We start from the raw sequence: 26,190 nt of genomic DNA on the forward strand, positions 1-26,190 counted from the left end.
ACAAAAAGATTAAGTAAACTAATATGCAGTGAGAGTTGACTGTGCTAACCAGGCACTGTGATATATGGAGTTAGAGTGTGCCTTTCTATCTCTCTTTAGAGAGATTTAAAAAAAAAAGAAAAAAAGAAAAAAAAAACCCACTTTTGTTTAACCAGGGACACAAAATGACCACAGTGAGCACCAAAATAAAGAATTTCCGTATCTACCTATATGAGGGGGAGCCAAACTTTCCCTAAAAGCTAATGGCAAGATCTTTGCTAATAAATTAATGGAGGTTAGCAGCACTGAGTTGGAGTACGAAGAGCAGTCTATGCATATATATAGGAGTTCTTTGAGGGCAGGAATGTTATCTTATATATTTTCATATCCCTGGCACCTCACCCAGAGTCTGGCATATTTTAAGGCCTCAGTAAATGTTTACCGTATGGGTGGAGACTATGAAGACATATCACACTGAACAATGGTACTTGAATCCGGGCCACGTTCTCAGCAGAAGAAAAGAATGGGAAAACAGATCATGGGAGCCATCATTCATCAGATTCATAAGGATGGGCCCAGAACCAAAAGAGTTAGATAGCATCATCTGGAGCTGCTGACACCCTTGATTATCTTTCCCATCTCAGGAACTCCTAGCCTCCCCCTGTTCAACTCTGTTACACCTAATCATCTTACTACAGCTTTTACGCCTAATGCAACATTCCTGAGCTCGCAGAGCCCGGTTAAGTCCTTCTTATCCATAAGGGAAACGTTCTGAACTATCGTTAGTCTCCCTAACTAGGATACCAGGAATATTGTATCCGAAAAACAATGGTCTCAAATATTGATGGTCCCCAGCATTACGCTTAATTCCTATTCCATTTTCTTTCTGCATGCTTTCCCGAAGCAATCTCATCCCCACCCGTCATTTCTATACCAGTGACTCCAGATCTTTACCTGTAATGTAGATTTGCCTCCTGAATTCCAAGTCCATACAGACAGCTACCTACCTACCTTATATCTCTACAAGACACGCCATAGCTATGAAACACATCCTATCATAGATCAAATTCTGGAGCTTCTGGCTTAACATGGAAGATTGAGCATGCCCACTTACCTCTTTTCCAAAAACCACATTAAAACCATGGTAAAGAAAGAAGAAGGTGTGGACATTCCTAACACAGCCCAACAAAGTGAGTAAGATAGAAGCCACAGAAGGAGTAGAGATTCCAAGAAAGTTCTGAAAGTCAGGACATGGAGGAAGAGGGGTGACTATTGACCAGAGCAGAATAACCTCCAGCCTAGAACACCCAAGAATGAGACTGTGGCCAATGAAGGAGTCAACCTGTCTGGAGTAAAGCCAGAAACGTTCTCTACTCGCTGGCCCCCAAATTCTGCAGAAGGCAAGAGTGAGAAGCAGGCAGAAGGCAAACAAAAGTACTTCAGTGCCTTCAGAAATATGAAGCATGACACTGCAGTCATAAAACAAAAGCAGGATGAAAGATATGAGTGCCCAAACTTCACGCTTGTCACCAACCTGCTTCTATTCCTATACCCTCTATGTCTGGGAACACCACCATTGTCCGTTCAGTTTCCCAAGCCAGAAAGTTGAAAGTGATCCTTCATCCTTCCCTCCCCTTATGCCTCATTCAGTAAACTAAGGGTTCTTTCTATCTCCTAAATCTTTCTCCCCCTCCCCCAGCCACTGTCTTTCATAGATTTTTACTGTGTCTTTCCTGGATTCTCTCACAGCTTTATTTCTGTTCTTTCTAACTGTATAGCCTTCCCAAACCATTCTCCAGGATCTTGTAATTCCTAGTGAGCCCAGCGTCTAGTACATATCGGACCCCCCTTCCCTGGGGCTTCCCTTTCTGACTTTCAATTGCTATGCATGGTCAACTGCGGTCCAGAAGCAGATGATCTTCCTATGGATGAAGGTCCTCAGAAGGTCAATAGCAGCCTAACGCTATGTCACAGCACCTCCATCATTCACCTCACTTCATCTCATGACGTGGGCATTTTATTATCCGATGTCATCACAAGAAGAAGGGCGAGTGCAATACAATAAGCAGCTTTGAGAGACAAAGACCATATTCACATAACTTTTGTTACAGTGTATTGTTATAACTGTTCTATTTTATTATTGTTGTTGTTCATCTCTTACTGTGCCTAATTTATAAGTTACACTTTACCATACATGTGTATGTATAGGAAAAAACAGCATATACAGGGTTGGGTACTAGCCATGGTTTCAGGCATCCCCTGGGGGGGGTCTTAGAATATATCCCCTGTGGGTAATGGGGACCACTGTATCCCTTTCAACCAGTGAGTGCTTAGTAACTGTTTTGGTTGAGCGATACATCTGACCATCTGTCCGGCCCCGAGTTTTCATTAACTTCATGCTTTGTTCTTTATAGCCCAGTAATATGACTTTACTTTCCGTTCTTTCTCAACACACGTCTCCTTTTAAAACCATGTGCTAGTGTCTCTGCCTGGAACCCCTCTTCTCATTATTGGCATGGAAACCCCTTTCAAGGCTCAGCTCAAGTGTCACTTCCCCTGAGGAAGTCCCCAAACTTCCCTGGCCTGACATGAGTCTCCAAGTCCTCATATGCCCTCCGTATATCTCAGCTGCCTCCACTTTTGTGTCCAATTGTAATTGTATGGCCCTTGTTTCCGCAGACCAGATTGTAAGGCTCTTGGGAGACAGGAAAACTAAAATCCTTTCAGTCTTGTATCCCCTGTACATGTGGCACATGAATGAATGATCATACCACAGCAGAAGGACACTCAAGAAGCCATCCAAGATCCTCGTCCTGGAGCCAAAGAAATATTATCATTCCCATTTTTTTTTTTTTTTTTTTTTTTTTTTTTAGTTGAGGCCACTGAAACCCAGAGATTAAGTGACTTCCTTGAGGTTGCAGGGCTGGAACGTACAGTTTCATATGCGTGGTGGGGCAGAGGCAGGGACAGGAGAGTGGTGTTCAAAACTCGTAATCCTGGTTTCCTACCTTCTTATACAGTGATGGTTTCACTACATGATGACCTCTTACTAATCTGTCATCATTTGCTAGAGAAACTCAATTGGAAAAAAGAAAACATAGGGGAGCCTGGATGGCTTAGTCAGAAAAGTAGCCAACTGATCTCACAGTTCACGAGTTCAAACTACCAGTCGGGCTCTGTGATGACAGTTCAGAGCCTGGAGCCTGCTAAGGGTTCTGTGTCTCCCTCTCTCTCTGCCCCTCCCCCACATGCACTCTGCGTCTCTCTCTCTCTCAAAAATAAATAAAGATGAAAAAAGAAAAAAGAAAGTATAGGCGTGCCTGGGTGGCTCAGTTGGTTAACGATCTGACTTTTGATTTTGACTCAGGTCATGATCTCACAGTTTGTGAGATCGCACCCCTCATTGGGCTCTGTGCTGATAGAGCCTGCTTGGGATTATTTCTCTCTCCCTCTCTCTCTCTCTCAAAATAAATAAACATTTAAAAAAAAGAAACTATAAGCAAAACGAATTATTACCCAAACAGACAAAAGGATTGTTCTCTTTAAATAACAATTATTATATGATATTTTTAAGCCTAGCCTTGTTCTGAGCCAGGAGGGTGATGATCCTTTGAAACCACCCATTTATTCGTTAGGCACTATGTCTCATATGTAATTTTCTGTTACAATGAGCTGATAAGCAAACGCTTTCACGGGTTGTCACATTCCGTTCTTCCCCTTATTCTGTCATGGCAACTTCTGGTACATATGCCAAAGGTGGCAAAAGGGCCAAGTATTATCAGTGTGCTGACCAGCCACTCCCCACCGCACCCCACCCCCCTCCCCCCCAAGCACATTCTCAAACAGTCTACCATTATTTTACCTCTCTGTCTTCTACGTCTTTTCTATCTCCCTTGGTGCCCTGACAAAATCCAGTGACCATAAGAGGTGCTCCAGAGGTAATTTGGTGACTTCATAAAGAAGATAAAAGGGAACCTACAAATCACTCAGTGATTTTTTTTTTATACCTTCTTACCCATTTCCCTCCTTGTTATTTGATAGCTCCTTCTCAGCCTATTTTGTCATTTTACCCCCTTAAGCCCACCATTAAAATGATGTAAATTTCCTAGATTCTGCCCTCCACCCTCCTCTCTGAACAGTCTTATCCATTTAGCTTTATCATAACCTATGTGCTAATGACTCCCAAATCTACAGTGTAAAAACCAATTTCTCCTAAAAAAATGAAATATCCCAATTTCTAAGGGCCTCCTGCACAATGCCACATGAATAGCCTGATATACTTTAAAAATAAGATGTCTAAAATAAAATTGGCTACTTTACCCAAACCTATTTCTTTATCTGTTCAAAGCATCATCATCCTCCCAAACATTGTGGCCCAGAACCCCATTCACAATTTATGTTCCTCTGTATTCTGTGCTGTGGTCCCCACTGAGGGAGCTGAGATGCCTCCATACCCAAGAAGTTCCCTTGTGGCTATGCCTCCGATACCTTCCGGGACCCTCAACAGTGATTTTCTAGCAGGAAATGCCAAAATCAGCACCTCAGATGTCAGGTCCAGTGACTGGCCCAAGAGACGGATACATGACCCAAGCCCGTCCATCAGTGTCCATCTCTGGAAAAGCCCAAACTGGCTCAGGAGGAGACCCCATCGTTCTGTAGGAGCTCAGTTAGAAGAACCAGCTTTGATGGTGATCCACGGGCATGGAGAGAGCTTCTCTGCAGTAGAAAAGAATAAAGTCTACATTCAATGAGAGGATATGGGGGAAGAATGACATCTGAGGCCCTGATTCAATTGTCTGTAGTTGGCTCTATTTCTGTCCTTCCTCTTGAATTAACAAAAATCCAGCTGAGTAAATTTGAAGATCTAATTGGCTTTATTCAATGATTCATGAGTTGGGCGGCATCCCATCCAGCAATAAGAAGGTCCCAAGCTGTAGGAAAGGAAAGGTTTTTAAAGGTGGAAAGGGATGGGAGGCTGAATGGCTCAGTCTGTTAAGCATCTGACTCTTGATTTTGGCTCAGATCATGATCTCGAGGTTCGGTTCGCGAGATTGAGCCCTGAGGCAGGCTTTGTGCTGACAGCGCAGAGCCTGCTTGGTATTGTCTCTCCCTCTCTCTCTCTCTCTCTCTCCCTGCCCTTTCCCTGCTAGTGCATGTACCCCCTGCACTCTCTCTCTCTCTCTTTCAAAATAAATACACATTAAAAAAAAATAAATAAAGCTGGAAAGGGAGCAAAAAAAAAAAAAAAAAAAAAAAAAAAGGATATTATGAGCAAAGAATACATTGCTTCAGGCAGTCGCTTTCCCCAAGCAAATGGAAGGGGTCTATCTGGCAGATTATCTCACTAGTGCTGACCAGGTAATTCCCTGTTGACTGGTTGAAGGTTACATTCCTGAGCATTGAAACTGAAATCAAGTGAAGTCAAGGTTTGCTGGCGTGGGGTTGGGGCACAAGTGACTCCATTTGGGACGTGCTGTCTCCTTTTTAACGTTCCCAAAGTTAGGTTAGTAACCTGATTTTGCGAATAAATTCTCCTTTTTAACTTTTTGGGTGAATCAAATTGAACTTCTGTAATTTACAAAATCCTTACTTAAGCCTTTTCCTCTCACCACGTGTCTTCCCTTTCCCCTGAATGGGTAGGTATGCATTTAAGCGGTTGCCAAATCACGTGCATTCTACCTCCAAACACCCTTCATATATATCTCATTTTCCTCACCTAGTCCAGGTCCTAGGTTACATAATGGTTTCCTTACTCTATTCTGAGACTCTAGTCTTCCCTCCTGTAAATATTCTCCAACTGCTGTCAAAGGACTTTAAAAAAAAAAAAAAGAACTTTCTTTTATTCTTTAAGTCTATTTATTTTGTGTGTGTGTGTGTGTGTGTGTGTGAGAAAGAGAGAGAGAGAGAGAGAGAGAGAGAGAGAGAGAGAGAGAGAGAATCCCAGGTAGGCTCCACCTGGCCAGCACAGAGCCCAATGCGGAGCTCAAACTCATGAACCATGAGATCATGACCTGAGCCAAAGTCAGATGCTCAACCAACTGAGCCACCCAGGTGCCCCACTGTCAAAGAACTTTCTAAAACTCACACTCAGTATGTCAACATTCTTTTCAGTAATGCTCAGGGACTTCCTAGGACTCACAGAATAAAAATGAAACAGCTCAAACAGCCTCAAATACCCCATGATTTGGTACTTGCTTTCTTCTCCAATGCATTTCTCCTAATATCTCCTTCAACCAAACATGACTATTCACCTATCACTAAACATTTCCTGAAATTTCCTGCCTGTTTGCTTGCCATTTTCTCTCCATTTGTCAGCGATACAAATTCTACCCATCCTTAAGATGTCACCTTCTTCACAAAACCTAAAATCTGTTAAATAGTAGCAAATTCTACATTTTCTTAGCATCTACAGCACTTTATACATCTATCTCATTTTCCTTTTAGGCTATAAATTTCCTTGAGGACAGGAACTCTTCTGTGTTAATCATGAATACCACAGCGTACCAGAAAACACCACCCCCAAAATATGCCCATTTGGCATATGGATAATTGTGAGCCAAAGGCAATTGAGAACCAGCCGATGCAGAAAAGCGACTCCCAAAGACAACTCTTGTCGCCTGACAAGAAGATAAACCTTATCTGCCTAAGAAGATAAACCTTATTTACCATATATTTCCTCTCCTCAACACCCATAACTTGCTTCCTCCTCCCCAGACCTCAAAATCCCTTTTCTTTTTTTTCTGCCTAAGGTGGTGTATAAACGTCAACCATCTGGCTACCTTTTTGACTTTTCATTTCTTTCTGAACTCCTATATAAAATATATGAGAGACCTAGGGTTTTTCCTCTTGTTAATCTTTTTCTTGTCCATTCGATTAGGGGGATGGGCGGCCAGTAACCTGGGAGAGTAAAGGGAAAAAATTGTTTTGCACCAAATAACTCCTTACCGGACACTGTTAAATCAGTCGAAATATTACATGTAGATTTAGGCAGAGGCACTGTTTCTCCTCTAACCACTTCAAAGTTTAATTCAGGATTGTAATTAATGCTTCCTATAGAATCCATGCGGCATTTATTATGAAAGTCTAAGCAATTACGCTCTTTTTTTTTTTCCCTACCATTTTCACGTGTGTCCTCTGTAAGAAAAGTTCTGGTTTGAAATAAATTCTAGGGGTGTCTGGGTGGCTCAGTTGGTTATGCGTCCAACTCTTGATTTTGGCTCAGGTCATGATCTCATGGTTCGTGGGTTCGAGCTCCACATGGGGCTCTGTGCTGACAGCAGGGAGCCTGCTTGGAATTCTGTCTCCCCTGTCTCTCTCTGCCCCTCCCTTGTTTGTGCACATGCTCGCTCACTCTCTCTCTCTCAAAAATAAACTTTAAAAATGTTTAATAAAAAATTAAATTCTGTAAGAATAAAAATAAATAAAATAAATGATAAAGTTCTGTAAGGAAACAATATCTGAGTCTGTTCCATTAATAAAAAAACAAAATTTAATCTTCCTATCCACTTTCTTTCTTTCTTTCTTTCTTTCTTAGACAATCAAAATGCAAACTATGGCTTGGGTGTAATTATAGGTGTCAAACTAAAGTCAGCTTTTATTTACACCCCCTTTGCCAACTCAGCAGTCCTTCTCCTACTGTCTGATGTATGCCGGCTGCACCCGAACCGGTTTGAGTCATGTTATTTGTATGCCATTAAAATGGGGCATCTGATAGCATCTGCTCCCTTTCTCTGGTTCAAATCATGAACGGGGTTCCTCTCCCTTCCTTTAGTCACCAGCTTTTGAATATTTACAATCTGTGATTGTACAAAGAAATGGATTTGGAACTCTAAGCAGTCTATAGTTGAAGTGGGGAAGCCATAAGGGAAGGAAAACCGGAGTGAACCCCTGATAATAATGAATTTTCTGTGAGTGGGAGTGGGCTGTGGAAGATGGGGGAGAAGAAGGAAGATAGATGGATGACTAAGAGAAAATGGAAGTTTACAAAGAAAGCTAAATACTTATGAACAGGAAGACAAGAAATATTGTGCCATTTATGTAGTATATGTAGTAGGAAGACAAGAAATATTGTGCCATTTATGTAGTATATGTAGTAGGTACTCGATAGCCTTATATATAAGGATTTGGATGGTACTTAAAAGATAGTACTTTCTGGGGCGCCTGGGTGGTTCAGTCGGTTGAGCGTCTGACTTCGGCTCAGGTCATGATCTCGCGGTTGGTGAGTTCGAGCCCCGCGTCGGGCTCTGTGCTGATGGCTCGGAGCGTGAAGCCTGCTTCAGATTCTGCGTCTCCCTCTCTCTCTGCCCCTCCCCCACTCATGCTCTGTCTCCGTCTCTCTCAAAAATAAATTTAGTAAACATTACAAAAAAGAAAGAAAAAAAGATAGTACTTTCTTTCTCAGAATTAAGAAGAAATGACAAAAATTATTCCTTGAAAGGGCCATGTTAAGGCCATGCGAGGATGTACGTAGATGGTTTGACCAGAACTTGGTTAAGTCCCTATACTCATGCAATTCTATATAAACCGAGAGTTATAGCCTTTGGTTTCAGGTACTGACAGCCTGAATCTTTATATTTTTTTGCAGATGAGCTGGATTGAAACATCTGTTTTCAGACTACCTAATCCTGTTGTTTCAACCAGGCAGAGCTAGGCAACCAGCCCCACTTTTGCTAGGTTAGCACGGTTATTAAAAACCGAAGCAAACCAGACCAACTGGATTTTGAGTGTTGAGCTTAGTTGGCCAAGACTGGTGTTACAGATCGAGTCAAAGAATATGAAGGCACCTGATCCAAAAGAGAATCAAAGCTCCGGGATACTGGAGTGTATCGGATTTATGGTCAGGATAGCATACGCTAGAATCTCGGTTCTCTTGAGTGGACTTGGAGTAAATCACTCAACCACTACAATTCCTTTTCCTGTGACTTTTGAATAAAACACCCTGTTTCCTTCAGATTTGCCCTCCTGTGAAAAATGGGAATATAAAGTTGCTGTGAAAATGAAATGAGATTAGCATTCTCATTGAGGAGTGGCTTCTGTTCATTTCTGAGAGTCGGAGGGTCATGTACGGTAAATGCAGAGAGGATGAGTCATTCACTAATTCACCCCTAATTCACAGCTTATTGATGGCCTACCGTGTGCCACCAGTGTTTTAAGTGCTGGAGATGCAGCCACAAAAAGAATAGGTAAAAACTCCTGTCCTTGTGGACAGGATACAGATAATGAGCCGACTAGCCACAACAAAGGAGGGCTGTAAAGAATCACTTGTGTAAAATTTGGGGTCATGCTATTGTGAAGTTAGTGTAGAATGATACTTTTCAGTTGACGACATATAGATAATGAAAACAAACCATACGTGTCATTGACAGACGCTGACGTGAGAAAACCCCAAATTATCAGCAGGGGGTCGCTGCCGAACTTCCTGCCACCTCCACTCTGTCCAAAAGGACTTTAGCTGGTTGAGAAGTGAGAAGGGAGGATGGGCAGATAGATGATGGGAGCCAGGCTCGTTCCATCTGAGGTTAATACACGTAATGCGATAGGGATGTGTCCTGGAGAAAAGTCCCACAGGGAAGGGAATAGGGTGGGTCATGGTTGGTGGGGAGGGAGGATGGTCAGGAAGACCTTCACTGAGAAGGTGAGGTCTGAGCAAAGACCTGAAGGAGGTGAGGGAATCGTCCACATAGAGGTCTGGGGCCATCACATGGCCATCCAAAGGAACAGTGAGTAGCATCCCTGGTGTGCTTGAGAGACAGCAAGGGGGTTAATGAGGCTGCACTGGAGTGAATGGGGTCTAGTAAAAGGTGAGCTAAGAGGGAACTGGGCCAGATGTTAGGGGGCTAAAAGACCCTGGCTTTTACTTTGGGCGAGATGGTAAGCCATTGAAAGATGCTGGGCAGAAGAGTAACGTGATCTGCAGGTTCTGACAGGATCACCCAGGCCACTGTCTTGAGAACAGATTGCAGGGAGCAAGGGTACAAGCAGAGACACCAGTGAAAAACTATTGAAATAGTCCAGAGGAAGGACACGGTGACTTGGACCAGGCGAGGAGCCATGGGGGTGAGGAGTGGTTGAAGTTGGCGAAAGGAGAACGAACAGGATTTACCGACAAATTGAATGTGGGCCATAAATGAAGGGAAAGTAGATGGAAAGACTAAAATTCTCGGCCTGAACAATCAGAAGGGTCAACTGACCTGTGCTGAAAGGAGGTTGAGTAGAGATGAATGGGATTTGTTTGAGAAGTCAAGGACCATTTTTCTGTTTCTGAGGACATGAAGTGAGGAACGAGTAAAGGTGGAGAAAGAATATAGCCAATGAGAATGAAAATGGCATTTTAGGGGACGCCTGGGCGGCTCAGTTGGTTAAGCGTCTGACAGTCAGCTCTTACGGTACATGAGTTCGAGCCCCACATCAGGCTCTCTCTGTCCCCACCGAGCCCACTTCGGATCCTCTGTCCCTCTCTCTTTCTTCCCCTCCCCACTCATTCCCTCTCTCTCTCTCTCACTCTCTCAAAATAAATTCATACATTTAAAAAAAAAGAAAGAAGGAAAATGGCCCTCTAGGAGTAGGTGAGGCTATAGGTACATGGGCTGAGGTGGAAAGAGCTGAGGACTTGGGAAGAGCAGTCAGAAGCTGCCATCACAAGATGAAGACTGTGCCTCTCTGTTGTATGATTCCATCCCTGGGGACCAGGAAGGGGCAGCAGGTTAAACATGGGTGGTAGGCAATACCATTTTGGTGGCAGTTGTCGGATGTGTGGGTGAAGAGCAGGCAAGGCACTCAACAAAGACAATCCCAGTAAAAAGAGAACACTAAACCTGGGGGCTAAGGATGGAAAGAATTGACTTCCTATCCTGAGAAAAAGGGTTGGCTTTACAGCACATCGTCCGCATAGCATGAAGACCAATGTAGTTTTTAGGTTGTTTTCCTTTGTTGCTCACTTTTGCATCCCATCTGTTTTTTAGAGTTCGGTGGGTTCCGCTTCTGATGTTGTTTCTTGGATCTGTCCTCTTCTTTGGGTTTCCACTGCTAATACTCTGTCCTGCCTTACCAAACTCTCTTCTCATTACTACTGCAACAGGCTCATAAATGTCTCTCCACGTGTTCTCTTGTCTCCCCCTAATCGATTTCCCACATGGGTCCAAGAGGGAACTTATTAAACTGTCAAACAGATCATGATAGTCCTTCTTAAAATTCTTCAATGGCTCGTCGTTGCCCTTAGAATAAATCAGAATAAAACGGGCACATCTGTGACACGTACTGGGTGCCAGGCGCTTAAGTAAGCGCATTACATATGTTAATTTGCTTAATATTCGACCCTGTGAGGCAGCCACTGTTCTTATAACTTATATTTCTCAAATGAGGAAACTGAGGCATTGAGAGGTAATTTGTTAAAGAGGCCTGTCTTAACCTGGCTTTCCCAGAAGCGGAGCCTGCAGGAGAAGCATACACATCGCTACATGATTAGTGAGTAGCATCTCAGGAGAGCATGAGCGAGTCGGGTAAGGAGGGACAGCCAACACAAAGTGACGCATTCTCTCAGTGACGGCCACTGCGTGGAATCAAATACAACTGATTGCTTGAATTTGCCTGATCGTCTTTGAGAAGCTGCCTGAATAAATGTATCTCAGGACCCTCCATCTGGCTGGAATGAGGGAAGAGCTTTCTCGATGGCACCTCTATCTGTTTGGTCAGAGGTCTGCCCTACGGGCCATTAGCTCCCTTGTGATGGTGCCCGCAAGCTCCCTTAACGCCGATGGGAATGTGCCTGACCACGTGACAGCAGGTGCACTGTGCGAGCACGGGGCAGGACGCTATCGGATTGGCCCACGTGAAGTCTACCAGAACCTCGCAGAGCAGTCTGTCTCATTGGTGGCGGGAGCAGAACAAGTAGCTGGAGGGTACTGGAATATGCCACCCCAAAATATGCCTCTTTGGCACATGGATTATGTTGAGCAAAGCAATTTGAGAAGCAGCAGATGCCGGAAAAGCTTTTTTACTTCCTCTAACTGCCTAAACATAGTATATAAATTCCCCCCTTTATGAAGGAAATTTCCATTTATAAAGGAAATTTCCATTTGTAAAAATATCACTGGCCAGGAACAGAGATACTGTTCAGGGACAACTCTTCCCTGCATTAACAAGACAACCCTTATTTATGAGACATTTGTGCCCCTCACCTTCCCATAACTTGTCCTCCCTGCCCAGCAGTTAAGCGTCTGACTTTGGCTCAGGTCATGATCTTAACAGCTTGTGAGTTCGAGCCCCGCGTCGGGCTCTGTGCTGTCGGCTCAGAGCCCGGAACCCGCTTCGGATTCTGTGTCTCCCTCTCTCTCTGCCCCTCCCCAGCTCAAGCTCTGTCTCTCTCTCTCCTTCAAAAAGAAATAATCATTAAAAAAATTGAAAAACTAGCAAAAGATACAAATCCTTACCAAAGTCAGCCTCCCTAGTTTCCGTCTGCAAAGTCCAATTGAATGAGGGTGGTAAAAGTCTCTTTGTCTTTTCCTTTCCAGATTTAAATCAGCAGGAGAAAGATAGTTGTAAGAATTCATTCTTTGGATTATGAGTCTTGTCTGTTTGGTTTTAGGTAATCGTTGCCTTATTGATCCTTAGCCGCCTCTGACTTTTATATCTTTCATCTTAAGAGAAAACTTACAAGAGAGTCTCCTTCCATTTTATTTTGTGTCTTGAGAGCTTGGGGTACTCTCCTTGGTCTCTGGCGCCTTGGGGGGTAGGGGGGCTGTTCATCTGGCAGCGAGGAAACCCTGTATATGAAGTGCACAAGGAACATTGCCTGTCCAACCATACCAGCTCTCAGGGATGTTTTGTCTTCATGTGGGGTCACAGTCTGCATGAAGGCTTTGGCGTCTTTTCTTTTCATTTCCTCGTTTGTCCAGGAAAAAAGTCCCATTCCAGGGTAGCCTATTCAGTGAGACTGATTAGCAGACCTGTGATTAAAGGCATCTCCACTTTGCAGAAGACCAGAGTTTCCTTACCACTTGTGATAACAAAGGTCTTTGATTCTTAAGCTATCTTTAGGGACAACTTTAGATCCTGGGGTGGAGGGGGGCGGGAGGATGCTCTATCTTTCACACTCTCTTTGGAGATGACTTTCATGTCCGTGGTTAAAGATATAAAGGGATAATTGGTTTAGAATGACGTTGTAATAGGTGTATTTGGCAATTTGGGCTTCATATATAACATAATTTTTTTTTTTAATCTTTAGAGAGAGTGTGAGAAGGGGAGGGGGGAAGAATGAGAGAGAGAAAGAGAGAGAGAGGGAGGAAGAATCTTAAGCAGACTCCACCCTCAGTGCAGAGCCTGATGCTGGGCTCAATCCCGCGATCCTAGGATCGTGACCTAAGCAGAATTGAGGCAGACGCTCAACTGACTGAGCCACCCAGTCACCCCTGAAAGACTTTTTTTGATATTTATCTTTCTAATTGAGATATACTTGACATATAACATTATATTAGTTCTAGGTATACAACATAATGATTTGGTATTTGTCTATATTGTGAAGTAATTACTACAATAAGTTTAGCCAACATCCATTGCCACATATTAAAAATTGTTCTTATGATGAGAACTTTCAAGATTAACCTGCTAGCAAGTTTCAAATATATAATATAGTATTGTAAACCTTAGTCGCCATGCTTTAAACTACATCTCCAGGACTTATTTATCTTATAATTGCAAATTTGTATCTTTTGCCCACTTTCATTCTTTTTGCCTACCCCAACCTCCCCTGACCTCTGGTGACCACCCATCTGTTCTCTGTATCTATGAGGTCTTTTTTTTTTTTTTTAATTCTCATTTACGTAAGATCATAAAGTATTTGTCTTTCTTAGTCCAACTTATTTCACTTAGCATAATGTCCTGAAGTCCTATACATGATGCTGCAAATAGAATTTCCTCCTTTTTAAAAATAATTTAATGTTTATTTATTTTTGAGAGAGAGAGTAAGTGGGCGAGGGGCAGAGAGACGGGTATAGAGGATGTGAAGAGGGCTCTGTGATGTCAGCACAGAGCCTGATGCAAGGCTCAAACTCATGAACCATGAGATCATGACCTGAACCGACGTCAGACACTCAACAGACGAGCCACCCAGGCGCCCGGAATTTCCTCCTTTTTAATGGCTGAATAATATTCCATCGTGTGTGTGTGTGTGTGTGTGTGTGTGTGTGTGTGTGTGTATCACATTTTTTGTCCATTCATCCATCGTTGGACATTTAGGCTGTTTCCAGGTCATGGCTATTGTAAATAAAGCTACAGTGAACGTAGGGGTGAGAATATCTCTACAAGTCTCTACAATCTCTACAAGTTAGTGATTTTGTTTTCTTCAGATAAATGCCCAGAAACAATATTGCTAGATCATGTGGCAGGTGTATTTTTAATTTTTTGAGGAATCTTCATATTGTTTTCACATTGCAAAGTGGTTTCACCAATTTGCATTCCCACCAACAGTGCACAAGTGTTCCCTTTTCTCCACTTCCTCACCAACACTTGTTATCTTTATGATGATAGCCATTCTAACAAGTGTGGGTTGATAGCTCTTTGAGGTTTTGATTTTCGATTATGTGATGATTAGTGATATTGAGCGCCTTTTCAGGCAGCTGTTGTATACAACATAATGATTTGGCCATTTGTATATGTTTTTTGGAAAATGTGCATTAGGTCCTCTACCCATTTTTTAATTAGATTGTCTGGTTTTTTGCTATTGAGCAGTTTGAATTCTCCTATATTTTGGATACTAATCCCTTAACAGATATATCATTTGCAAACATTTTCTCCTATTCAGTAGGTTGTCTTTTGCATTTTGTTGGTGGTTACCTTTGCTGTGTAGAAGCTTTTTAGCTTGATAGAATCCCATTTGTTTATTTTTGTTTCTGTGGCTTTTGCTTTTGGTATCAAATCCAGATAATCCCTGCCAATGGTGATGTCAAGGAATTTACCACCTGTTTTCTTCTATGAGTTTTATAGTTTCATGGCTTACATCCAAGTTTTTAATCCATTTTGAGCTAATTTTTATGCGTGGAATAAGATAGGATCCAGTTTTACTCTTTTCCACGTAGCTGTGCAATTTTCCTAGAAGCGTTTATTGAAGAAACTGTTCTTGCCCCATTGTGTATTCTTGGCTTCTTTGTCATTAATGAATTGACCGTATATACATGAGTTCAGTTCTGGGCTCTTTATTCTGTTCCATTGATCTATGTGTCTGTTTTTATACCAACACCATACTGTTTTGACTGCAGTAGATTCGTAATATAGTTTGAAATCAGAAATTAAGTCTCCAGCTTTGTTCTTTTCTCAAGATTACATTCATTATTCAGGGGGTTTTGTGTTTCCTTATTTTAGGACTGTTTGCTCTATTTCCATAAAAAAGGCCATTGGAATTTTGATAGAGATTGAATTGAATCTGTATATTGAATCTGTATATTGAATTGAATCTGAGTGGCATGGAACAATATTAGTTCTTCCAATGCATGAGCACAGAATATCTTTCCAGTTATTTGTGTTTTCCATTTCTTTCAGCAATGTCTTAATACTTTTTAGTTAACGAGTTTTTCGTCTCGTTGATTAAATTTATTCCTAGGGTTTTATTCCTTTTGATGCGATTGTAACTCGAGTTGCTTTTTAAATTTTTCTCTCTGATACTTCATTATTACTGTAGAGAAACCCAAGTGATTTTTGCATGTTGATTTTGTATCCCACAATGTTACTGGATTTGTTTATTAGCTCTAATAGTGTTTTCCCCTCAGTCTTTAGGGTTTTCTATGTATAATACCATGTCATCCACACATAGAGACATTTTTACTCGTTTTCCAATCTCGTATGCCTTTTATTTCTTTTTCCTGCCTAGTTGCTCTTGTTAGAGATTCCAGTACTATGTTGAATAAAAGTTGCTAGAGTGGGCATTTTTGTCTTGTTCCTGATCCTAGAGGAAAATTTTTCAGGTTTTCATCATTTAGTGTGGCGTTAGCTGTGGGTTTGTCACACACGGACTTTAGGATTTTTTTTAAAGAGAGCTCTTATCCTGAAACAACTATCTAATTGGAACCTACGGGAAGAACAGACTCAAAGGAAAAAAAGGAGTGCCTTAGCTGGCCTATAAAAACAAACAAACAAGATTAGGAGATGGAGAACAGACTGAAAACAAAATTTAAGAATTGCTAAATAGTGTCTGCCCCTCCCCCCTCTTAAAAATAAATAAACATTAAAAATTTTAAAAAGAGAATTGCAAAATATTTTGTGAGACCAGTGTAAATACTGACAGCCAAGAAACAGCTTGAATGAAGTCCCCAAGCTCCAGACCTTCCCATTCAGTGCCCTACGTGAATGTATTTTGGACTTCGATGACGAATAATTCATTGGACTGTCCTATATTTAAACTAAAAATTTTAAACATAAATAGTAAATGCCCCAGATTTGAGCAAATATGCCTTTAAACTCTTCCTGAGAGAAAACTTACATCCTTTTCTCTGTCCCTTGGAAATGGAAATCTTACTATCTTCCTAAAATGGAAACATCCAATAAGATAGATAACATTTGGCTAAAGCAACCACCTACAACTGCTTAGGGCTGAAAAACATAATAAAATTTTAAATAGAGACTTTTTGGAAACAAACTGTCCTTGATCTTTTTAAAGGGCCCTTTGCCCACAATTTAGTATACAACCTTTATGAGATTATTTATTAAGGGCAAATGAAAATCTTAAAAGTCTTCCCCACAAATATTGGTAAAAAGTTTTAGCCATGACTGAGCAGGTAACTGTTAACTTGATCCATCTACTAAAAACATAATTTGGATCCAACTATTTTCTATAAACGAGTGAGTTTTGTATTACTGTATCTGACTCATGGGTACAATTTTTAAATGAATGCTATAAGATCCCTATTTGTACCTGTCTGAATGTTTATGTATGTCCCCATGTGCATATTTTGTATATGGAGTGGTTTCCTACCTCAGGATAATATTGCCAAAATTCAGAAAAGAGCTCTGCTTTAAGTGATTCAGAAAGAAATAAGCACTTATATAAATTAAGTATTCCTAAAACTGCCAGAAAAATAAGAACGAACCCAAATGCGTTTTTTTTTTTTGCAAGTCCATATGAGCTTGGATAATCTTTGATAAAATAGGCTATTTAATATTGTTAATTAAATAAAAGTCATTATGTCCTACGAGCTGTCAGCATTAAATGTAATGCAAACATACAATTTTCTTCCACCTGGGTTTACTTGTCAAATAAGCTTAAGTTATCTTTACCAGTTAAGATTATAAAATTATAAATTCATGCTAAGGCATATGCTTAACTCTTAGTTTCTTTACTTCTGTGAGTTTTTAATATTTGCCTCACATGCATATGTTATAAAATTTCTTAACAAGAAAATAACTTTAGATGATGGCTGATTTATTTAACGTCTCATGAAATTTTCATGAATAGTCCAAGCATAATTGTTAAGAATACATGAGTTAAATTGAAGTGGAATAAAATTTATAAATGAGACTTTCTGCTTAAAAATACTTTTCCAAATCTTGTCAGTAATTTAAAACTTTAATGTAATACTAAGCTAAATTAAACGATGTATATTCATTGAAAAGGTAGGTCATTTTGAAATAAGATAAAATGCTGCAACATTAATTGCTCAACACCAGTTTATCTACCTTTGGCCTCTTATTACAGACAGAACAGATATTTGGGTCTCTAGTAAACACATTCTTTTACCTCTTAGAAAAATTGTACTGTGAAGAAACACAGGTCTCTAAAAAGTATACAATTGGTGTATTCATAAATTTGCTAATTTGCCACAGAATGCTAGCATATGTAATGTGCAATTCACAATTGCTTCCTTGCTTTCACTAGAAATTAAGGTTACCAAGGATTAAAAATTCTAATCAATATATGTAAATAAACTACTAGGAATAATAAGGATGAAGGAAAAAGTTCTGTGTGCAAATTCTTCAAGAAAAACAAGGCATTAAAAAAATTTTTTTTAGTGTTTATTTATTTTTGAGAGAGAGAGACAGAGCACAAGCGGGGAGCAGAGAGAGAGGGAGACACAGAATCCAAAACAGGCTCCAGGCTCTGAGCTGTCAGCACAGAGCCCGACGCAGGGCTCAAACTCACAAACCGTGAGATCATGACCTGAGCCAAAGTCAGACGCTCAACTGACTGAGCCACCCAGGCGCCTCAGAATAAGGCATTTTTTGTTACACAAGATATAAGAGATGAAAGATGACTTTTTGTAAGAAAAAGGAGAGTGATTTTGTCCTACAGTAGTTTAAGGTTAAAGTTTGTTTCAGATGAGACAGAGGAAAATAAAGGACAAAAATGTAGATAGATATAGGAAGTTATAATAAGAAAGAGAAAAATTTTGTGTCATGTGGTCAGCTATCTAAAATTAAATGTTATTTATCATAGGATTTTAAATGAATTTTAATATCAATGATGTGCTGATACAAGACTGGAGTTCACATTACTGGTCTGTTGTTTAAAAGATGTGCTAAAAGGTTTTTCTTACCTATTAAGTAATTTGCCTAAAAAACAGATTCTGTGTCTTAACACAATAATTTCCTATGCTTTGTGTTGTCTTTATCTTGTCTTTGATTTCTTAGGACAACTGAGCCTTCTTTTTTTTTTTTTAATTTTTTTAATGTTTTATTTATTTTTGAGACAGAGAGAGACAGAGCATGAGCAGGGGAGGGGCAGAGAGAGAGAGGGAGACACAGAATCCGAAGCAGGCTCCAGGCTCCAGGCTCTGAGCGGTCAGCACAGAGCCCGATGCAGGGCTCGAACTCACAAACTGCGAGATCATGACCTGAGCCGAAGTCGAATGCTCAACCGACTGAGCCACACAGGCGCCCCCAACTGAGACTTCTTAGTGTTGAAAGTGCTAAGGTTTTTTTTAGTCATGTGACATTCTTCATTTGCTTTGAAATCTTTTACTGTCACTTTGGTTACATAGGTAACGAAGTATTGTTTCATAGTGACCTGTGATTGTATTTAGTCAGATGTACAAATCTTTTGGCATTTCAGACAAATCTCCCCAAATCAAATTTCCCACAATTCTAAATGGGGTGGGTTTTTTTGTTTTTTTTAACCTGAAGACAACTTTGAGACTCTGTAGAGGTCACTTGGAAAATTTCAAAGGATTTGTTCTCTTACTTTGTGAAAGAGAGATATTAAGCCAATTAGGTTTAGTTGGTATGTTAAACTGCATGGGAAGCATTGTCAAATAAGAAGTGACTCTTTTTTATTTCTTTTCTTTTCTTTTTTAATGTTTATTTATTTTTGAGAGAGAGAGAGAGAGAGAGTGAGCAGGGAGGGGCAGAGAGAGAGGGAGATACAATCTAAAGTAGGTTCCAGCTCTAAACTGTCAGCACAGAGCCCAATATGGGGCTCAAACTCAAGAACCATGAGATCATGACCTGAGCCCCAGATGCCTAACCAACTGAGCCACCCAGGTGCATCCTCTCCCGCCTTTTTCTTATTTATTTGTTTGTTTATTTATTTATTTATTATTTTAAGATTTTATTTATTTATTTATTTTGAGAGGGACAGAGACAGTGTAAGCCAGGGAGGGACAGAGAGAGTGGGTGAGAGAGAGAATCCCAAGTAGGCTCTGCACTGTTGGCACAGAGCCCAATGTGGGGCTTGAACTCATGAAATTATGAGACCATGACCTGAGCAGAAACTGAGAGTCAGACACTTAGCCGACTGAGCCACCCAGGCGCCCTATCCCTCTCTCTTTTTAAAGGCTGAGCAAGAATTTGCTTTCTGCCTGATGGTCTTTACTTTTTTTTTTTTTTTTTTTAAGATTATTTATTTTAAGAGAGACAGAGTAAGTAGGGGAGGTGCAGAGAGGGAGAAAGAGAAAATCCCAAGCAGGCTCCGCACGGCCAGCACAGTGGGGCTCTGACTCACGAAACTGCAAGGTCATGACCTGAGCCAAAACCGAGAGTCAGACTCTCAATAGACTGAGCCACCCAGGAGCCCCTAAAAAGTGAGTCTTACCCTCCTTTAGTTATATTTGTGTGGACAGATGTTTTAATACACATTATTCAGAAATCATGTAAAGTTTCTAGAAATTTTTCAGTACCCATGTTATCAGTCATAATTCCAGTAATTACAAAATGTTGTATGCCACAGAAATAACAAACTTTACTTGTCAATTATCCCATAATGAACTTTCATCAGGTTTTATTTTGTCATCCACATACAATTAATGCTTTACTTTTAGTCTTTCGGAAAGCATTTGCAGTCAACTAAAGGTGAACGTGCATATCTTCAAGTAGATTCATGGGGAAAACTCTGGTAAGTAATCTGAAATACAGGTTTCTGATAACTAATAGCATGCCACCGGACTGGGTAGAGATTCACGAAACTGCAATGGAGAAAGTGATGAATTCATAAAATTGTTAATCCCAAATCAAGCAAAACAAGAATTAATTCATGGAACTGAATACACTGAAGATGATTATAATTTTTATGGCCCTTTTGTTTGAAATATCGCTGGTTCTTTAATGTTTCACTTTCCAGATTTAAAGAATCTTTTTTCTCTTCTCTCTTAAGTTATCAATAACTTACAGCAACGTGTTAAAGTATACCTTTGTGAAACCTTTGTGAAACCCCTCCTTTTTGACCTCTCTGATCCTTCCAGAATTTGGAAACTCTTACCGAGTACTCTTATTTTCATGGTAACACAATTATTTGCGTAAGTTTAATAAGAATCTGTTTTCCTTGTAAACATAGCACAATTTGAAACTTTGGTTATGTTACCAAGGGTTTGACTGGAATGTCACATTTGAGAATGGTGTGCATACAATCAGATAAGACCAGACCTTTTTTTTTAATTTACGTTTTACTTATTTAAGTTATCACTACACCCAACATGGGGCTTGAATTCATGACTCTGAGATCAGGAGTCACATGCTCCTCCGACTGAGCCAGCCCGGTGCCCCTATGACCAGACAGTTTAAAGGAACTAATTTTGACTGTAGGGAGCCAATGCTTACAAAGTCCTTGTGGGATATCTAACTGATACCTGGCTTACAGGGTTCCTGGCCTTCTAAGTGAGTAAGGAATATCACTTTGAGGCAGGCCCAGGAACATTAAAATATATTGGAAACCTCAAGAAAGAAGGAAATCACTCAAACCTAAAGGCACTACAGGTAAAGACTGATGGCAAGTCCTTGGCGTGGCTTCCTACCCTCAAGAGGCTTTTAAAAGTCTAATCTGAGTTATTTAAAGTTCCAGCAGTGCAGACTTAAAAGAGCCTAAAAGATCAATTACTATTTTTGCTGTGCTTATGCAAATAATCAGGCCAAGTTTAATGAGACTAGATTTATTTTGCAAATTAGTCTTTACTTTGATTGTCTTTGATAGAAATTAGAGTGACTGTAGAGAGAAAAGTTCTATGTTTCAATGAAAAACTATAGCACATCCTTGTGGGTTGTTGAATTCTGGCTATGTTTGCTCCTTTTGAGCTTTCTCGCCTCTTTGTAAATTGGCTCTTGCCGCTTTGTACATTTTGTCAACAATTAACATTTCCCATTTTTCTCTCACCCTTCTGCCTTGGCACCACTGAGAACAAAAACCTGACCTCACAGATGCTTATTAAGACCATCCAAAGGGCTCTGTAAGCAAATGACGGATGCTTCCGTGCTCTGTCCTGAAAACTAACCACGTCTGTGACACCGATGCACCTGCCATCACTAAAGACATTCAAACTGCAAACCAGGAAAGCTGGAAGCTGGATTATCACAGCCATCTTCACCCCACCGTCTAAAGAGGTTTTGATCCCAGACTCCAGGAGTCTTTTTGACTGACTTCCATCTGATCCCCAACATTGGATTTATAATTTGCTTCATTCATTCACTTTTGGTTTTCTTTTGGTTTCCACAGGAATGCTGCTTCCTGAAAAATAAGTTTCAATGGGCAGAATGAAAGGTATCAGAATATGCCACCCCCAAAGGTGCCTCTTTGTCATAGGGATTAGTTTGAGCTAAATGCAATTGAGGACCAGCATATGTAGGAAAAGCTCTTCAGCTCCCCTAACTACCTAAAATGGAGTACAATTTTCCCCTTTTGTAAAGGAAAATTTACATTTAAAAAAGGAAATTGCCATTGGTAAACATGTCTCTCACCAGGGAGAGACAGATCTACACCCAGAGACAACTCACCTGAGAGACTCTTATCTGCAGAGCAAGGCAACCCTTATTTACTATGTATTTTCTACCTTCCCCTTTCCAAAGCATGCCTCTCCCGCCTAGAGGCTCAAACCTCTTTTCTTTTGTTTAGCCTAAGATCACATATAAAGCTTCATTCATCTAGCTGCCTCCTTGAGTTTTCATTTTGTTGAAGCAAAATGTATATGCATGTATATGCATGTAGCCTTCTCTCTCTCTCTCTCTCTCTCTCTCTCTTGTTCATCTGTTTCTTATCAGTTTCATTGGAGGGCTTGGTTGGTGAACCTAGGAAGGTAGAGGGAAAAAAAGGCTTTCCTTCCATTCACTGTCAAAGACCCTGGAAATGAGTGAGGCTAGGGGTTCTGAAGTAGTGCACAGATGGGGGGCTGATACATACAAATAGTAAGTAATGAAGTGGGACTCCAGACCTGTCAGCCTGGCCTCAAGGTCCACACTTCATTGAACTTGAAGTAATTTCATGAATTTCTTCGATAGCTTTTATTTTTAATCAGTCTCTCCAGTAGAATGTAAGCCTCTTGAGGAAATGGCACTTGTCAATCTTATTCTCCATTATATCCTCAACATGGAACCCAGTCCCTGACTCAAGAAGGTGCTCAGTAAATATTTGTAGAATGAGTGAATAAAGGGTTCCTATACAGGAAATGGATTTTAAGGTGGTGTTGTTCATGTCACCGTTCAAAGTGAAAACACTATTGAGTTACTGAATGGACAAATAAGACTTATTAAGTGAAGGTGACAGACTGCAAGGAAATGATGTGGTTGGTCTCGCTTGCTCAGGTTTCCAGCCAGCCCTGGAAGTCCTTGAACTCTGGAGGATATCATTAAGGAAATAGGAAGGAAACACCGTTGGGAATTCCTTAGGAAGTTCAAAAAAGGAAACATAGAGAATCGGGCATGTTGTACGATACACAGGACGTTATTTAAAGCAGGTTTTTAAAACTGTGAATCTATAAGTGGGTTATAAAAATCCAGGAACTCCATACAATTTTACACAACAACATGTCTCTATATATTCATACGCAAATTCCTAGGCAATAGTTTCTTTCATATGGAAATAAATCCATAACTTCCACATGATTGGGAAATGCTAATTGATTATAGGAACTCATAGGTAATCTAGATCCACGTTCAAGTGAAGAAACCAGGGGCACCTGGGTGGCTCAGTTGGTTGAACATCTGACTCGATTTCAGCTCAGGTCATGATCCCAGAGTCATGGGATTGAGCCCTGCATTTGGCTTTGCACTGAGCGTGGAGCCTGCTTAAGATTCTCTCTCTCCCTTTCTCTCTCTGCCCTTCTTCCCCGCTTGCATGGTCTTTCTAAGAGAAAGAAAGAAAGAAAGAAAGAAAGAAAGAAAGAAAGAAAGAAAAGAAAGAAAGAAAGAAAAGAAAGAAACCAAAGTCCAAAGATGTTATGGGATCTGCTAAAATTCAAACAATAAACTGAGTGACAAGAGGGACCAGGACTCAGGTCTCTTGATTCCTAATTTAGTGTTCCGTGCTGTGCCTCAATGCCTTCCTGAAATTAAGTCATAGAATACTGTGTGAAGAAAAAAAAGGAATTTAATTTCTTGGAAAAAAGAAGTAAAAATCTAGACAGATCCATTAGAAAGATTAAATCAGTAGAACCATATAAGGCTACAGGAGCCTTTAGGTATACCTAATGCTTCCCTGATTTTAGGTGAAAAATGACTCCAAATGTCCTGAAATGTTTATTTTTCAGGATGGTGAAGGAATATGAAAGAAAAGACCTAAATAATTATTCAGCTATTCAGCTGAGAAACAGTGAGAACTAGATTATCTTCATTCGGTATATAAATATGAACATCTATCAAAGTCGTCCACAAGAAAGAATTTTACAAAGCATTGTGAACATTTGATTGTCTTTTGCAATATAGTCTCAAGGGTATTTAAGTAAATGAAGTCTTCAAACTCCAGTCCTCATATTAGTCAATCATGCTAGGCAGAGAATGTCAGACTATCAGGAGACCGAGTTCAAATCTTGCAGTAGTCACTAATTCATTGACTTGGACAAGTCAACTTCTGTTTCTCAACTTTTTCCATCTTCAGAGTGGAAAAAATGTTGATCTTAGGCAGTGCTTTTCAAACTTTTTGTGTGCTGTTTTTTATTTTTAAAAATTTAATTTTTTTGATGACCACCCATTATAAGATGCATAGTTTATGCTATCTGCATGAATGAACATACATGCCTGTAACTGAATCATAAGTTTCATATAACAGTATCAACTCAGTATATTCAGGGCACTCTGATATTTTCTACTCTATTAGGTTAGGTTCTGTTTCTTTCTTTTTTTAAAGTGCATGTTATGACCTGTTAAATTGATTTCATGACCTACCAATGGGTCATAACCTACGGTTAAAAAGACATTATGAAAAACATTAAGGTCACTCTGGCTTTTATATTCTACTGATAAACTCTCTCCAAGGACCACAAGTCAATAGTAAAATCAATTTACTTGAATTTCTGTTTTACCCCCTCCCTTATTTTGATAGTAAGAATGGATAATGATAAAGAATTTCAGGTGGCAAAAGGGAAAGCGGGAACTTTAAGCATTCCATGAAGGGAAATTCAGCCAGTAAGTAATTTAACATTAACCTTCGAGAAAAGCCAAGACATTCACAACTAAACTAGGGTATTTTTACTGACATTTTAAGAAGACCACCTGCGAACCGTTGAAGTGTTAAGGGCTTCCTAAGAGAATATTTAAGAGAAGAGGGAGACTGGTTGGGTAAGAAGAAGGACGAAGAAGGAGAAAAAGAGGTAAATGTTGAGATGTTGGGCTGTGCCAGACTCTCTGAGTCTCGCTGGTGGGAGGCTTAGCTTCTGTGACAAACCCCCTCTATACACGTGAAATGGACATTCTGTGCCACGTCGGCCTGTCCCACTGTGAAAACGCTCCTTTTAGATCACAAATCTGACCATTACACTTCTGCTTAAGATTCTTCAGGAATTCTCAGCATCTCCAGGATAATGTGCAAACTCTTTAGCATGGCACACAAACCACTCCTAATTGGATTGCATGTTCTCCCATATCCCCTGGACCCGTCCACACCCCAGTGTGCATACGCCATCACCAGTTATTATCAAATGCATGCAGTTCCCTAAACCTCCCTTATCATGCCTCTTTTTTTCAGTTCGTTTCTCCTTCTAGAATACCCTCGTCTCTGCTTACCTTTTCTATTCCCTCAAGTCTTTTTCTTTTTAATGTTTATATATTTATTTTGAGAGAGAGAGAGAGTAAGGGGCAGAGAGAGACAAAGGGAGAGAAAGAAAATCCAAGGCAGGCTCCGAGCTGTCAGCACAGAGCCTGACCAGGGGCTCGATCTCACAAACCATGAGATCATTATGTGAGCTGAAATCAAGAGTTGGATGCTTAACCAACTGAGCCTCCCCAGGTGCTTCTCTATTCCCTCAAGTCTTAGTACATGTGTCCTTTCTCTGTCATTCCCCACGTGTCTGTGCTCTTCTAACACTGAGCCTGCCCCAGTCACAGATGCTAACACCATATATTGCAACACATATCTGTTCATCTTTCCCACAAGATGGTGACTTCCTTGAGAGCAAGGGTCATGTCCCTCCTATTCATAGGTGAACAGTACCCAGCACATAAAGTTCCATAAATATCTGTTAACAGGATGAACATGGAAGGACCTTCCTATATTCCACTTGTCCCAGCTACTCAGAGTAACTGAAAGTTCTGAAATTCAGTTCTGATGCCTTCCGGTTAAGTGTAATCAGATTAAGTAGATAATCCTTCAGTCTCCCAGCAAAACTTGAGCTAAATCTTCACATAATAAGTAAACTGTGAGTCCTGGTTAAAAAAGATGATCGTGATTAAGCAAAATGGGAACATAAGCTCCTGGCAGTCCATCAAGAGAACGTTGTTCCTAGAAGGGCCCCTCCAAAAATGTCTGGAATTAAGAGTGGAAAAAACTCCGAAAAACCCAGGGGAGAATCACCAGATTTTAGAAAATTTAGCTTTTCG

At 40.4% G+C, this 26,190-nt stretch overlaps 1 long non-coding RNA gene across 2 annotated transcripts in view; it reads left to right on the forward strand.

Annotated features, from left to right (window-relative positions):
* Positions 1–21,936, forward strand: part of LOC122224247 — a 28,328-nt gene extending 6,392 nt beyond the window's left edge. For both annotated transcript variants that reach the window (XR_006204692.1, XR_006204693.1), the window contains exons 2-3: positions 20,217–20,290; positions 21,565–21,936. This is a non-coding gene — a long non-coding RNA (uncharacterized LOC122224247). The remainder of the gene's footprint in view (positions 1–20,216; positions 20,291–21,564) is intronic.
* Positions 21,937–26,190: the final 4,254 nt, after the last annotated feature.

Source organism: Panthera leo, chromosome B4 (genome assembly GCF_018350215.1).
Source record: "Panthera leo isolate Ple1 chromosome B4, P.leo_Ple1_pat1.1, whole genome shotgun sequence".
NCBI lineage: Eukaryota > Metazoa > Chordata > Mammalia > Carnivora > Felidae > Panthera > Panthera leo.